Source organism: Panthera pardus, unplaced genomic scaffold (genome assembly GCF_024362965.1).
Source record: "Panthera pardus isolate Hobbes unplaced genomic scaffold, ASM2436296v1 HiC_scaffold_4, whole genome shotgun sequence".
Taxonomy (NCBI): Eukaryota; Metazoa; Chordata; class Mammalia; order Carnivora; family Felidae; genus Panthera; species Panthera pardus.
This window is the reverse complement of record NW_026526969.1, coordinates 7,504,646-7,516,427: the sequence shown is the minus strand read 5'-3', so window position 1 is coordinate 7,516,427 and position 11,782 is coordinate 7,504,646. Positions and strand designations below refer to the sequence as shown.

The 11,782-nt window shown below is 44.3% G+C and overlaps 1 long non-coding RNA gene across 1 annotated transcript; it reads left to right on the top strand.

Annotated features, from left to right (window-relative positions):
• Window positions 1–376: 376 nt before the first annotated feature.
• Window positions 377–7,027, top strand: LOC128774734 (uncharacterized). Its single transcript, XR_008419165.1, has 2 exons — window positions 377–618; window positions 5,267–7,027. It is a non-coding gene; the product is annotated as an uncharacterized LOC128774734 (long non-coding RNA).
• Window positions 7,028–11,782: the final 4,755 nt, after the last annotated feature.

Genomic DNA, 11,782 nt, shown 5'->3' with positions numbered 1-11,782 from the left:
AAATGGGAGCAGAGATGGTCAGTTCTGCATTTTAGACAGATCATCCTGTGGCCGGAAGGTCAGGGGCAGGGGGAGGAGGGATTGGAAGGGGCAGAAACGAGGGCAGGGGGCCCGGGAGGGCGAGGAGGTCTGGGGAGGGGCGATGAGCTGTGTCGGGGCAAAGAGGAGGAGGAGAGCTAGGGAAGATCATCCATAGGCTGATGGGAGGGGGAGGGGCGGGGGCGGAGACGGGGTGGGGGGAGGTTGGGGGCAGGGGATCTCAGGCTTGAGGCTTGGGAGGCCAGCTGGACCCACCTGGAGGGTTCCACCTGAGAGGGGCTGTGGAGAACTCAGAATCCACTTGGAGAGAAGGAAGAAATCTCGCCCGAGGCGAGAGCGTTACACGGTCAGGCTAAATCTGGGCCCATGCGCAATACTCAAGCCACCTTGTCTCAGAGGGCTCCAGGCTAAACCAAGGCTTCGGGGTCTCTCCAGAGGGCACCCAGACCTGACTATGTGAGGTGGGTTTTCCCTTACTCAGCCACCCACCTGCCAGACCAAGAAGCGGGGAGATGCTTTCCGTCCTGCCTCCAGTCATGAAGCTGAACTTGCTCCAAGGCCATTGCCATGGGAATGGAGGTATGTGTGTTGGGGTAGGCCAGAGGGTCCACACCTGTGCCTGCTCCATCAAAATGCAAAGCCAGTATTTTATGGTCCTGGTGGTGAAAACACTTGCAGAAAGAGAACTGATATACCAACAAGGACTCAAATAAACAGTATCCTCTGCCGGGGGGAGGGGGGCTCCTAACAGCCAAGTTTGAGCCCTTTGGGCATAGAAGATGTAAAATTTCCTGGGACTTAGGAGGGGGTTCTTATATGTATCAAGAGACAGCAAAGCAGTGCTCTAATGCAGATTTTGACTAATGAACCTTAGTCGGTGTCCCCAAATCCTTTAAAAACAGAAAAAAGACTGGGGCGCCTGGGTGGCTCAGTCAGTTGAGCGTCCAGCTTCGGCTCAGGTCATGATCTCGCAGTCTGGGAGTTCGAGCCCCGCGTCAGGCTCTGTGCTGACGGCTCAGAGCCTGGAGCCTGCTTCGGATTCTGTGTCCCCCTCTCTCTCTGCCCCTCCCCTACTCATGCTCTGTCTCTGTCTCAGAAATAAATAAACATTTTTAAAAAATTTAAAAAAAATAAAAAACAGAAAAAAGATTCATCTGGCCCAAATTGCCATCCTGTGGGTAGAAAAAGCCAAGAGTCCTCAATCTCGTTTGTGCCTCAGACCTTGTGGTAGTCTGATGAAGAATAATGCTCAGAATAATGTTCTAAAACTCACGAAGCAGGGCACCTGGCTGGCTCAGTCGGTGGAATGTGCAACGACTCTTGATCTCAGGGTTGTGAGTTTGAGCCCCGCGTTGGGTGTAGAGATTACTTAAAAATAAAATCTGGGGGAAAAAAAACCCAAAACACCTCATGAAGTAAAATGCATAGACTTGCAAAGGAAACAAATTTTACTGGAATTCAGCCAAAATATTAACTACAATTAAAAACTAATTTGGGGCACCTGGGTGGCTCCGTTGGTTAAGAATCTGACTCTTGATTTCGGCTCAAGTCAGGAACTCACGGCTCATGAGTTTGAGCCCCTCGTTGGGCTGTGCACTGGCAGTGTGGAGCCTCCTTGGTATTCTCTCTCCCTCTCTCTCTCTGCCTCTCCCGTGCTCACACACACTCTCTCTCAAAATAAATAAATAAACATTAAAAAAGATAAAAAATAATTCAAATAAGAATTTTAACTTGTGATATGGCAAGCTACACGCTTCTTTATTAACACTTTTCTTTCTTTCTTTTTTTTTCTTTTTTTTTTTTTAAGTAGGCTCCACACACAGCACAGAGGCCAATGAGGGGCTTGAACTCATGAACCTGAGATCAGGACCTGAACTGAGATCAAGCATCACTTAACTGACTGAGCCACCCAGGTGCCCCTATTAACGCTTTAAATAGCAAGCTCTAGCAGGGGCTCTAATAAGTACCGTAATTTTCAAAGAATGACTAGTGTAATTGATGCTTCGAAGTTTCTGCAACGACCGAGATCTGATATGAAAATATCCCTGATTTCTAGCCGTGGCAAAGCGACAGGTGCCGCTAACACTGCTGTGGTTTCTCCTTCAATTAAAGCATTGTAACTCTTAGCTAGCTGTTAGTTAAAGATGTAATTTTATACCCATTCAAGTTCATGGACTTACTGAATGATTTATGCATGAACCATCTCAGAACCTCAGGTTAACAACCCTGCTCTAAAGAGTAAAAACAGGGGTGCCTGGCTGGCTCAGTTGGTAGAGCATGTGGCTCCTGATCTCAAGGTCATGAGTTCAAGCCCCACGTTGAGTGTAGAGCTTACTTTAAAAAAAAAAAAAAAAAAAGAGTTAAGGCAATTTACATGTATTTGAAATAGAATGTTCAGAGGTGGCAGAGAAACGATGGCATCGTGATAAGAAATCAGATGCACACTATCTGAAAAGCCCTCAGCATGTTCTCTCACTGACCTTATTCTCCTGGTTTCAGACTGGCTGGAGAGGGCTAATTAAAAGAAAGCAGTTAAAGGATTTTATGCCCATGTATATTTCTGCGTCCTAACTTTCAACTTGAAGCTTTGTAAATTGGAAGATTATTTTGTAACTTCACTGATATTAAAATTTGGTGCCCAGGAGCTTTAAAAGATACCAGCAAACTCATAGAGACAGAAAGTAGAGGAAGGGTTACCAAGGACTTGGGGGAGAAGAGAAGTTATTGCTTAATGTGTATAAAATTTCCATGTGGGGTGACAGAAAAGTTTTGGACATAGATATGGTAATAGTTGCACAACATTGTGAATATCATTAATGCCACTGAATTGTACACTTAAAAATGGCTAAAATGAAAAAAAAATTGGCTGAAATGGTAAATTTGGTGCAATTTATAAAACACACACACACACACACACACACACACCAAATAAATTACCGTTTATGCACAACAGATTGGCAAAAACTACATTCAGTACCCTCCATGACCAAAATTGATCAGTGAGAATTTTTAGTTGAGTAGGAGAGTTATAAATTGGTAGAGCCACTTCGAAAAGCTCACAGAGTGTGAGCAGGGGAGGGGCAGAGAGAGAGGGAGACAGAGAATCCAAAGCAGGCTCCATGCTGTCAGCACAAAGCCCAACGTGAGGCTGAAACCCACAAACCTGAGCCGAAGTTGGATGCTCAACCAAGTCACCCAGGCACCCCATTAACTGGTTGTTTTAAGAAAAAGAAAGTGAAACACAACGCATAGAATGGGAGAAATTATTTCCAAATAGTCTATCTGATAATAGTCTAGCATCCAGGATATATAAAGAACTCTTACAACTCAACAACAAAAAGATAAATAACTCAAATGAAAAAATGGGTACCGAAATAGACATTTCTGGGGCTCCTGGGTGGCTCAGTCAGTTAAGCATCCGACACTTGATTTTCAGCTCAGGTCATGATCTCACAGTTTGTGAGTTTGAGCCCTGTGTCCAGCTCTGCACTGGCAGTATGGAGCCAGCTTGGGATTCTCTCTCTCTCTCTCTCTCTCTCTCTCTCTCTCTGAGCCTCCCCCTCCTCAAAAATAAGTAAACATTAATTTTAAAAGAATAAATAGACATTTCTGGGATGCCTAGGTGGTTCAGTCGGTTAAGTATGCAACTCTTGATTTCAGCTCAGGTCATGATCTCACTGTCTTGAGATCGAGCCCCGCATTGGGCTCAACACTGGGCAAGGATCCTGCTTAAGATTCTCTCTCTCCCTCTCCCTCTGCCCCTCCCCCACTTGTGCAGGCGCACATGCATTCACACACAGACTCTTTCTCTCTCTCTCTCAAAAAAAAAAAAAAAAAAAAAGACATTTCTCCCGAGAACATATACAAGTGGCAAATAAGCTCATGAAAAAATGCTCAACATCATTAGTCGTTAGGGAAATGCAAATCAAAACCACAACGAGATACCATTTTACACCCACCAGGATGGCAGTAATCAAAAAATTGGAAAACACCATGTGTTGGCAAGAATGTGTAGAAAAATGGGAACTTTTTTATGTTGCTTGTGGGAATGCAAAATGGTAGAGCCACTTTGGGAAACAGCTTAGTAATTCAGAGTTACCCAATAACACAGCAGTTCTGCTCCTAGGTATATACCCAAGAGAATTCAAAGCATACGTTCACACAAAAATGCAAACATGAATGTTCAAAGCAGCGTTATTCATAGTAACCAAAAAGCGATGACAACCAAAATATCCATCAGTGGATGAATGGATAAATAAAATACATTATAACCATGCGATGGAATACTCTTCAGCCATAAAAAGGAAGAAGTATTGATACATGCTGCAACATAGCTGAAACCCTGAAACATTACGCTAGCTGAAAAGAAGTCAGACGCAAAATGCTGCACATTATAATTATTCCATGTAGTCTGAAATGTCCAGAATAAGCAAATCCACAGAGACAGAAAGTAGATTAGTGGCCGCCAGGGGCTGGCAGGGGGAAGAGGGCAATAGGAAGTGATCGCTCTGAGTACAGGATTTCTTCTGTGGGCCATGAAAATGTTCTGGAGTCAGATAATGGTGATGGCTGCACAGCTCAGAGAATATACTGATAACCACTGAACTGGTTCCAGTTCAAAAGGGTGAATTTTAGAGGCACCTGGGTGGCTCAATAGGTTGAGTGTCTGACTTTGGCTCAGGTCATGATCTCACAGTTCGTGGGTTCAAGCCCCACCACATCTGTCTCTGTGCTGACAGCTCAGAGCCTGGATCCTGCTTTGGATTCTGTGTCTGTCTGTCTCTCTCTCTCTCTCTCTCTCTCTCTCTTCCCCCCCGGAGTCCCCACCTGACTCTATCTCTCTTTCAAAACTAAATAAATATTAAAAGTTTTTTAAATAGATAAACATTAAAAACAATTTTCAAGGTGAATTTTAATGTAGATGTAAATACGTGAATTACATGTCAATAAAGCTACTGAGATAAATAGTTTACAAATGAAGTTATTAAAGAAGACTTCATACAAATCTCAAAAATAATTCTACGCTTGAAAAAGGAAAAATTTACACAAAATTCTTTGTGTAAAATTTCAAGATAATTTTTTTAAACCTCCATATATACATATTATATTTAAACTTCTGATTTTCATTTTTGTGTTTTAAAAAATAAATGTATGATGGTACCCCACTAAGTCAAAATTCTTTTTTTTTTTTTTTTTTTTTTTTTTTTTTTTAATGTTTCACTGTCAGCACAAACTCCAACGTGGGGCTCGAATCCACGAACCACAAGATCAGGACCTGAGCCGAAATCAAGAGTCAGATATTCAACTGACTGAGCCACCCAGGCGCCCCAAGGCAAAATATTTAAATATCTGGAGTAAACACATAAAATGCTTTAGCTTTTACCATTTCTAGGAAAATCCATGGATCCCAATATTCAAAATTAATAAGGCTTTGTAAGGTCCCAATACAGTATAACCGTACCTTGGGTTGGTTTGTCAGTTGCTAATCTTCGTGTTTCTGAAATGACTTATTTATGGAAAAAGACAGCCTCACTGAGGTTAAACTGAAATACAAGAGAACAAGATCCCCAAAACAATGATCAGCAGCACGTTCTCCACCAAGGCTGAGGTCAAATGGGAAATGGGAAGTTTCTTTTTAAGTTACTTTAAAATCCTGCCCGGAGGTCATGCATGGATTTAGATTTTTGCACCGAATTCAAGGTAGCTTACGATGTCTGTTCTAGTGACTGTGGCTGCATAATGACTCACCTCAAAGCTTCATGGCATAAAACAACAACAATCATTTTATTATCTCTCACGGTGGCTGCGCATCAGAAATTCTCGAAGGGCTTGGCTGGGTGGTTCTGGCTCAGGTATCTTACGCAGTTGCAAATAAATGGTGGTTGGAGCCTAGCAGCTAGGGCTGGCCAGCCTTCTCATACTCTTCCAGTAGCCTTGGGGCCTCTCCATTTGGGCTAGTTGGGGCTCCCTTACAACATGGCGGCCTCAGGGCGGTTGCATTGCTTATGAGGTGGCAGAAGGCCACTCCAGGGGGAGTAATCTAGAAAAGAAAGGAACCGAATTGCATTTTTATGACCTAAGCTTGAAAAACATCTGGTATGGCTACTGCAAGGTTGGTTACAAGCCTACCCAGAATTCAAGGGGAAGGGACTCAGCATCTCTTAGTAGTAAAAGTGGTAAGGTCCTCAAAGAGCATATGAGATAGAAGATTTTTTTTTTTTAAGATTTTATTTTTAAGTAATCTCTACACCCAACGTGGGGCTCGAACCCACAACCCTGGGATCAAGAGTTGCACGCTCCACCTCCTGAGCCAACCAGGTGCCCCAAGATGAAAGATATTGTCGTACCCATCATTGGAAGATAGAATGTGTTCAGTGCCCATGGCCGTAGCTCTCATTTTTCTCTGCTGTGTCTCATGAAACTCTGAAGTATACCACCAACCAAAATGACACTATGGAGTTTATAAATAAAATATAAGGGTGGGTGGGCAGCTCAGATGTGTAATAATCAAGGGTGCTGGTAGAATCTGTTTATACACTGGCTCTTGAGAAACTCGGATAACAGTATAAACATTCCGTGGACTTACGGAAGGTGTTTCATGTAAGTTTTCTCGGCACGGTTTTTTATTTTGGTAAGATGTGTATGCCTCACAACGTACCACTTTAACCCGCTTTAAGGATATAATTCAGTGGCATTAAGCATATTCATGTTGTGTAGCTGCCGTCACCACCCCTTGCAGAACAGTTCCATCACCCCAGACTCAAACTCTACGCCTAGTAAACAGCAGCTCCCCATTTTCCCCCTCGACCCCAGTCTCAGGATGGTTTGTTTTGTTTTCTTTTGTTGTCAGTAGGCTCCACACCCAGTACGGAGCCCAGCATGGGGTTTGAACTCACCATCCCAAGATCCAGACCTGAGCTGAGATCAAAACTCAGACAGTTAACCAACTGAGCCACCCAGGTGCCCCTTGAGATAGTTTTTTGGGTTTTTTTGTTTTAATTTTTTTTTAACGTTTATTTGTTTTTGAGACAGAGAGAGACAGAGCATGAACGGGGGAGGGTCAGAGAGAGAGAGGGAGACACAGAATCCGAAGCAGGCTCCAGGCTCCGAGCTGTCAGCACAGAGCCCGACGCGGGGCTTGAACTCACGGACCCCGAGATCATGACCTGAGCCGAAGTCGGACGCTTAACCGAATGAATGAGCCACCCAGGCACCCCAAGATACTTTTTTAAATGTAGTATTTGACATACTTCTCTGGTACTTCTTATTAATTTTACTTAACATTAGTGCAATTGAATTTTCTGACTTTAGCTTTTATAAATTTGTATCTGCATTTATCTGCATATAAACACTAAAAGTGCCTATGATAAAGAAATAAATAAACAAGGGGCTCCTGGGTGGCTCAGTCAGTTGAGCATCCAACTTCAGCTCAGCCATGATCTCATGGGGTTCGTGGGTTCGGGCCCCATGTCGGGCTCTGTGAGGCCCAACAGCTCAGAGCTCACAGCTCAGAGCCTGGAGCCTGCTTCAGACCCTCTCTCTCCCTCTCTCTCTGCCCCTTCCCAGCTTGTGCTCTCTCTCTCTCTCTCAAAAATAAATAAACACAGGGGGTGCTCAGGTGGCTCGGTTGGTTAAGTGACTGACTCTTGGTTTCAGTCCAGGTCATGATCTCACAGTTCGTGGGTCCGAACCCCACATCAGGCTCCATACTGACAACACAGAGCCTGCTTGGGATTCTCTGTCTGCCTCTCTCTCTGCCCCTCCCCGGCTCGAGCTCCATCTCTCAAATAAATAAACATGAAAAATAAATAAATAAACATTAAAATAAGATGAATGGTAATTAATGAAAGGACAAAGCTAAGGTTCTAGACATCTGCGTCAGTCAACACGGGGTAGCATGGACCAAATTCACTCTCCATCATCAGACAGTGCCACGCAGAACATTGGACAGCGGGAGGGAACAGCGATGTCTGGCAGACAGGAAGCAAATGAGCTGAGCCCCACGAGGGTCCCAGATTACCGCCTGGAAAAGGTTTCCAGGCTGCGGTGCAGGGACGGGGGAGCCAGGAAGAGCCCAGCAGCCTCTGAAAGCTGAGGACGCAGAGGCAGAAATCTAGAAAGTAAAATGGCTACAGTCCGCAGGGCAAGTAGCGGGAAGAGCAAGCTGCATGGTGACAGAATTATGGAGACCGGCCGAGGGCCCTCCCTGAGCGTTCAGTTGAGAATACTGAATGCACCTGCAGTATGTGATGTGAAGAAACTACCAGAGGCCAGGAAGAGAGTCACCTGGAAGGATCAGTGGGAACAGGGCGCCGTACCCACAGCGGGGCCAAGAATAGTGCATGCGTCCAACAGCCAGAGTGGGAAACCTCCAAGTCCAGAGAACATCAGAGTGCAAGGCAGGGTGTGGCCTCAGCAGTGGAGAGAATCAACCCCGGACCAAACAGCACTTCAAGTTTAAAAGGAATAAACTGGGAGGGGGTGGGGGCCTGGGTGGCTCCGTCGGTTAAGACTCCGACTTCGGCTCAGGTCACGATCTCGTGGTTCGTTGGTTCGAGCCCTGCGTCGGGCTCTGTGCTGACAGCTCGGAGCCTGGATCCTGCTTCGGATTCTGTGTCTCGCTCTCTCTGTGCCCCTCCCCGGCTCACACTCTGTCTCTCTCTCTGTCTCTCAAAAATAAATAAGTGTAAAAAAAATAAAATTAAATTAAAAAAAGGAACAAACTGGGGGCGCCTGGGTGGCTCAGTCAGTTAAGTGTCCAACTTTGGCTCAGGTCATGATCTCGCAGTTCGTGGGTTTCAGCCTCATGTTGGGCTCTGTGCTGACAGCTCAGAGCCTGGAGCCTACTTAGGGTTCTGTGTCTCTCTCTCTCTCTCTCTCTCTCTCTCTCTGCCCCTCCTCCGCTCACGCTCTGTGTCTCTCTCAAAAATAAACATTAAAAAAGAAAGAAGAACAAATTGTCTCCAAGTAACAGAACAGTGTCCCAGAACAAAACTCAAGGATATTTAGAAGAATATAAAAATACCCATGGGGTGCCTGGGTGCATCAGCCGGTTAAGGGTCCGACTTCAGCTCAGGTCATGATCTCGCGGTTTGTGGGTTCAAGCCCCGCATCGGGCTCTGTGCTGACAGCTCAGAGCCTGGAGCCTGCTTAAGATTCTGTGTCTCCCTCTCTCTCTCTGTCCCTCCCCTGCTCATGCTGTCTCTCTCTAAAAATAAATAAACTTAAAAAAAAAAAAAGAAAAACTTAAAAAAAAAAAAATTACCCAGCATCCAACAAGGTACAGCTCTCAAGGTCTGACATCCAGTTAAAACTTAGCAGGCGTGTGAAGAGAAAAGAAAGTTTAACCCATAACGAGGAAGACAGTCAACCAAAAGTGACCCAGAAATGACACCGATGGTAGATTAGGAGACAAGGAGATCCGGAATGGTTCTTATAATGAGATTCCACATGGTCTAGAAGCTATACAAAGTAGTGAACTCGATAAGTAGAAACGTGAAACATACAGCAAGCAGAGTGCCCAAATCAAGCTTCTAGAGATGAAAATTACAAGGACTAAGAAGAAAAATACCCAAGACCTGATTAACAGCAGACTGGGCCTTGCAAAAGAACAGGTTAGCGAGCTTGGAGGGGGAGTAACAGAAACTAACCAGAGGGGAACTGAATAAAAATTAACGGCCCAGGCGCGAGAAGACAAATATTGTATGATCGCACTCCTTTGAAATATCAAGAATCTGCAGGTTACACAGAGACAGGAAGTAGATCAGAGTTTACCAGAAGCTGAGTGGAGGAGGGCATGGGATTATTGCTTAAGGCTGCAGAGTTTCTGTTGGGGCTGACAAAAAAATCTGGGAACAGTGTGGTGACAGTTGTGCAACACCACGAACGTAATTCATGCCATTGAATTACAGTCAAAAAGGTTAAAGTGGCAAACTATATATATATTTATATAAATTATATATTTTATATATGATAGATATTATTTATATATACAACAGATATTATTTATATATAAATGTATACCTATGTGTTTTGATATATATATATAAGTAATATATATTTATCCACAATAAAAGAATTAATAAAATGGGATGCCTGGCTGGCTCAGTTGGTAAAGCATGTGACTCTTGTTATCAGGGTCATGGGTTCAAGCCTTACAGTGGACATGAAGCCTACTTAAAAACTAAAAATTAAGAATAGCTAATAAATAAAATTAAACAAGATAAGCTGTTTTAAAAATGAACAGAGCATCAGCAAACTGTAGAAAAACTTCAGGCTGCTAAACATCCATGAATTTGGAGTCCCCAAAGAAGGGGAGAGGAGAGAGAGAAGGGGACCAAAATATTGAAGAAATAATGGCTGAAATTTTTTCCAAATTCATAACACACTAAACCTACACATTCAAGAAACTCCGTAAATCCTAAGTGCAAGAAACATGAAGAAAATTCTGTCAAGACATATCACAGTCAGGGGTGCCTGGCTGCCTCAGTCCATTAAGCGTCCGACTTCGGCTCAGGTCATGATCTCGCGGTCCGTGTGTTCGAGCCCCGCATCGGGCTCTGGGCTGACAGCTCAGAGCCTGGAGCCTGCTTCTGATTCTGTGGCTCCCTCTCTCTCTGTCCCTCCCCACTCAGGTTCTATCCTCTCTGTCTCAAAAATAAATAAACATTAAAAAAATAAAAATAAAAAGACATATTACAATCAAATTGGATTGATCAGTAATAAAGCGAAAATCCTAAAAGCGGCCAGAGGCAGGTGTGGGGGGACAAAATAAGGTGGGAACAACTCAACTCTTCATGTTACACTATTGTCTTTTGTTTTGGGTGTCATCCTGTTGAGCAAGGACGTGGGTTATTGATACTTTTGCCCAACTCGCTTTTGCTCTCTATGTAAATGACAAACTGTCAAATCTAAAAAGGTCTGGTCGTTTCTTTACCAGCCAAATCTGTCAGCCCTGCCTGACACCCCTCAGTGAGTTCGAGGTTGAGCCATAACTTGGTCTGAACAGGGACTATGTTCTGCGACTTTACAGTGACCAGAGGGCCCTCGAGGAGCAGGCAGAAGGGACAAAGAGCACTTGCCCAAGTTTCCAGCCACGGGAGGGGAAAAATTACCCACCGGCTGTGTTTTTGTTGTTGTTGTTATTGTTGTTGTTTTAATCATTCTATTCACCTCTCTGCTCCCAGGTCTACTAAATGTCCTCTTTGAAACACGAAAATGATGCTAAATGTTTCAGAAAGTGTGTTTTGCTCTCCTAAAACACCAGAGTTTTGTTTTCTGTTTTGCATAGTAATTTTTTAAGTTTATTTATTATTTATTTTGAGAGAGAGCAGGGGAGGGGCAGAGAGACAGGGAGAGAGAGAATCCCAAGCAGGCTCTACACCATCATCAGGAAGCCCGACGTGGAGCTCGAACTCACGAACTGTGTGATGGTGACCTGAGCCGGGGCCAAAAGTGAGGCACTTACCCGACTGAGCCGCCCAAGCGCCCCTGTTTTGCACAATAATTTTGATTCAGCGTTGTGTTCGGACTGGAACTAAGTTCTTGTCTCTAGCGTTTGAAGTTTGGGGAAGAGTGCTTCTTTCGTGGAGAACCATCCAGACTACTAGTTTCCGGAAGAAACGGAGCGCTGTCCCTGGGAATCATGGTCTATGGAACTGGAGCGGCTGTCATGAGGGCGATGGTGTGAGATCCACCGGGTCACGAGGCTGGATGGACACAGTGCAGTCATCGAATAGTGGAG